Source organism: Moschus berezovskii, chromosome 19 (genome assembly GCF_049115385.1).
Source record: "Moschus berezovskii isolate FMDL1 chromosome 19, NW_MosBer_1.0, whole genome shotgun sequence".
In the NCBI taxonomy this organism is placed as follows: Eukaryota; Metazoa; Chordata; class Mammalia; order Artiodactyla; family Moschidae; genus Moschus; species Moschus berezovskii.
Window position 1 is genome coordinate 2,266,021 of NC_142478.1, and position 4,425 is coordinate 2,270,445.

The window sequence follows — 4,425 nt, forward strand, 5'->3', positions numbered from 1 at the left end:
CCTTGGACGAGGCGTATCTCTTCAAGGCCGCCCCTCCTGACCTTGAAAGTGGAGTAGCTCCTCTCGGCCCTCCTGTGCCCGTGCAACCACCGCCTATTGGACGTGCGGTAGCTGCTCTCAACCGACGGCCCTGGCCTCAGGCGTGGGGTAACTCCTCACGGCCGTGCCTCTTTGTGTGGTCAGTTGCGCCAGGGCCTGCGTCTCTGGCATCTCCAGCAAATTTGGAAAACTCAGCAGTGGCCACAGGACTGGAAAAAGTCAGTCTTCATTCCAATCCCAAAGAAAGGGAATGCCAAAGAATGCTCAAACTACCGCACAATTGCACTCTTCTCACATGCTAGTAAAGTCATGCTCAAAATTCTCCAAGCCAGGCTTCAGCAATATGTGAACCGTGAACTCCCAGATGTTCAAGCAGGTTTTAGAAAAGGCAGAGGCACCAGAGATCAAATTGCCAACATCCGCTGGATCATGGAGAAGGCAAGAGAGTTTCAGAAAAACATCTATTTCTGCTTCATTGACTATGCCAAAGCCTTTGACTGTGTGGATCACAATAAACTGTGGAAAATACTGAAAGAGATGGGAATACCAGACCACCTGACCTGCCTCTTGAGAAACCTGTATGCAGGTCAGGAAGCAACAGTCAGAACTGGACATGGAACAACAGACTGGTTCCAAATAGGAAAAGGTGTACGTCAAGGCTGTATATTGTCACCTTGCTTATTTAACTTATATGCAGAGTACATCATGAGGAACGCTGGGCTGGAAGAAGCACAAGCTGGAATCAAGATTGCCGGGAGAAATATCAATAACCTCAGATATGCAGATGACACCACCCTTACGGCAGAAAGTGAAGAGGAAGTCAAAAGCCTCTTGATGAAAGTGAAAGAGGAGAGTAAAAAGGTTGCCTTGAAGCTCAACATTCAGAAAACGAAGATCATGGCATCTGGTCCCATCACTTCATGGAAAATAGATGGGGAAACAGTGGAAACAGTGTCAGACTTTATTTTTTTGAGCTCCAAAATCACTGCAGATGCTGATTGCAGCCATGAAATTAAAAGACGCTTACTCCTTGGAAGGAAAGTTATGACCAACCTAGATAGTATATTAAAAAGCAGAGACATTACTTTGCCAAGCAAGGTCCGTCTAGTCAAGGCTATGGTTTTTCCCGTGGTCATGTATGGATGTGAGAGTTGGACTGTGAAGAAAGCTGATCGCCGAAGAATTGATGCTTTTGAACTGTGGTGCTGGAGAAGACTCTTGAGAGTCCCTTGGACTGCTAGAAGATCCAACCAGTCCATTCTAAAGGAGATCAGTCCTGGGTGTTCACTGGAAGGACTGATGCTAAAGCTGAAACTGCAATACTTTGGCCACCTCATGCGACAAGTTGACTCACTGGAAAAGACTCTGATGCTGGGAAAGGTTGGGGGCAGGAGGAGAAGAGGACGACAGAGAATGAGATGGCTGGATGGCATCACCGAGTCTGTGGACATGAGTTTGAGTGAACTCCGGGAGTTGGTGATGGACAGGGAGGCCTGGCATGCTGTGATTCATGGAGTCGCAGACAGTCGGACACGACTGAGCGACTGAACTGAACTGAACATGCAAATAAATGCTGCCACACAATATAAAGTGTGCTGCATCTTCCGAAGGAAAGCTAATAGTGCCCTCTGGAATTTTTTTAATAATTTAATTAGCAAACAGTTTCAAGAAAAAATACAAAGGTTGTGACCTTGCCTTTGTAAAATTATTTTATCTTCTTAAGCACTAGATTTCTTTAAGGAGATATTACTGGTATCCTCTTTATTACCTTTATCATACAAGAATGGTAATTGTGTCATGTCTACAAACCTGGTGGAAAGCAGTCCACATGGCAGTTCCTTACAGTTTGATTAGGTATTTCTACAATATTCATTGAAACATTAAATAATATTTGGGAAAACTTTGTGGGTTTATTTGCTAATGAATATTTGCCCTTCTTCAGGGGATCGTCCCAACCTAGGTATCGAACCCAGGTCTCCCACATTGCAGGCAGATTCTTTCTTAGCTGAGACACAGTTCAGTCAGTTCAGTTCAGTCGCTAAGTCGTGTCTGACTCTTTGCAACCCCATGAATCACAGCATGCCAGGCCTCCTTGTCCATCACCAACTCCCAGAGTTCACTCAAACTCATGTCCATCGAGTCGGTGATGCCATCCAGCCATTTCATTCTCTGTCGTCCCCTTCTCCTCCTGCCCTCAATCCTTCCCAGCATCAGAGTCTTTTCCAGTGAGTCAACTCGTCACATGAGATGGCCAAAATATTGGAGTTTCAGCTTTAGCATCAGTCCTTCCAATGAACACCCAGGATTGATCTCCTTTAGAATGGACTGGTTGGATCTCCTTGCAGTCCAAGGGACTCTCAAGAGTCTTCTCCAGCACCACAGTTCAAAAGCATCAATTCCTCGGCGATCAGCTCTCTTCACAGTCCAACTCTCACATCCATACATGACCACTGGAAAAACCATAGCCTTGACTAGACGGACCTTTGTTGAGACACAAGGGAAGTCCTAATGAATATTTTTCTGATTCTTTCTCCACATAAGCACTGTATTGGGAGACGATGTAGACAAAGGTAAGAATCCAAAATGTTCTTTGGAAGTGATGAAAACAAAGTAGAGCTCAGTAAGGCTGGAGGGGGAACTGGAACCACCCAGCAAAGCACAGGCTTGAGCAACTCTCCCACATATATTTACATAAGCTGTAATTATTTCATTATTAACGTAAAGAGGATAAATGGGAGCAAACGGAGGAAGACGAAATGTGGGATAAAGTGGAAGGCAGGTGGGAAAAAGCATGGTTAGCTGTAATCTGCAGGGAAGGCAATTGTAACCCACTCCAGTACTCTTGCCTGGAAAACACCATGGACGGAGGAGCCAGGTAGGCTGCAGTCCATGGGGTTGTGAAGAGTCTAAGAGTCGGACACGACTGAGCGACTTCACTTTCACTTTTCAGTTTCATGCATTGGAGACGGAAATGGCAATCCACTCCAGTGTTCTCATCTGGAGAATTCCAGGGGTGGGAGACCTGGTGGGCTGCCATCTATGGGGTCGCACAGAGTCCAACACGACTGAAGCTACTTAGCAGCAGCAGCGTTAGCTGTAATCTGAATGGCACCCTGGAACAAAAGCTGAGCTGAGGGAAACCGTCCACGCCCTCCACTCCTCATTTTTACTTACTTATCATTATTTGTAAACATTTATTTATTTACTTGACTTCTGTTGGTCTTAGTTGCAATGTGCAGGCTCTCTAGTTGTGTCCTGCGGGCTACAGAGCACTGAGTTCATTTGTTGTGTTCCACGGAGCTTAGTTGCTCTGCGGCATGTGGGATATTAGTTCACTGACCAGGGATCGAACCATGTCCTTGCACTGGAAGCTGGATTCCTTTTATTTTTTTCTAAAGAGGTTTTTATAGAATGTGTTACTAAAGAGGTTTGGTCAAAAAAAGGCCAAAGCCCCTGTCATCATCACACTCTTCAGATTCTTCTTTCTTTGCTTCCACTTTTTTCTCCTCAGCTGGGGCAGCAGTGGTGGATGGGATAGGTCCACCAGCCCCTACGATGAAGATGAGGCTCCTGATGTTAACATTGGCCAAAGCTCTTGCAAACAAGCCTGGCAGAAAAGCTCAACATTTACACCAGCTGCTTTAATGAGGGCATTGATCTTATCCTCAGTGACCATCACCTCATCGTTGTGCAAAACGAAGGCCAAGTAGATGCAGGCGAGCTCCAAGACTGGGACCATGGTGGGGGTGAGTGCTAGGTGGGGGCTGCCAGGGGCAGTGCTAATCGCCAGTTGATGTGAGGACCTCACCCCAAAATGGCCTTAGCTTCCTTGGAAGGACTGAACACCTTAGCGGCAGTGTAGGAAAGCTGGAAAATGGATTTTTGTTACCAGTGGGCCACCAGAGAAGTCCCAGTCCTCATTTTTAAGAGTGGGGAAGAGGGAGGTGGGAGGGGGGTTCAAGAGGGGAAACACATGTACACCTGGGGCAGATTCGTGTCAATGTATGGCAAAACCAACCAATATATTAATGTAAAGTAATTTGTCTCCAATAAAATAATAAAATAAATGAACACCAAAACTGAAAAAAAAAAAAAAAAAAAAGTGGATGATACTGGATCTTGGGGAGACAAGCGTCACAAGCTCACACCACAGCAGAAGGAGATCTATCTCTCACCATTCATCATCTCTGAGTGGAAACCCCATCCATCCTTCAAGGCTCAATTCAGAATCCATCCCTTCCTCCTTTCTCTTTCACCTCTAAATCTCCACAGATCACTGATCTTTGAATCTAGAAGAGCAACAGTTTTGTGTTGCACATCCTGGCGTTTTTTCCCTTGTCCTGGGCTGCTTCTGCCCTGAGGCCCACTGGTGCTGGAGGAGAGAAC

At 45.9% G+C, this 4,425-nt stretch overlaps 1 pseudogene; it reads right to left on the reverse strand.

Annotated features, from left to right (window-relative positions):
- Positions 1 to 3,458: 3,458 nt before the first annotated feature.
- LOC129542860 (large ribosomal subunit protein P1 pseudogene) lies at positions 3,459 to 3,961 on the reverse strand (annotated as a pseudogene).
- Positions 3,962 to 4,425: the final 464 nt, after the last annotated feature.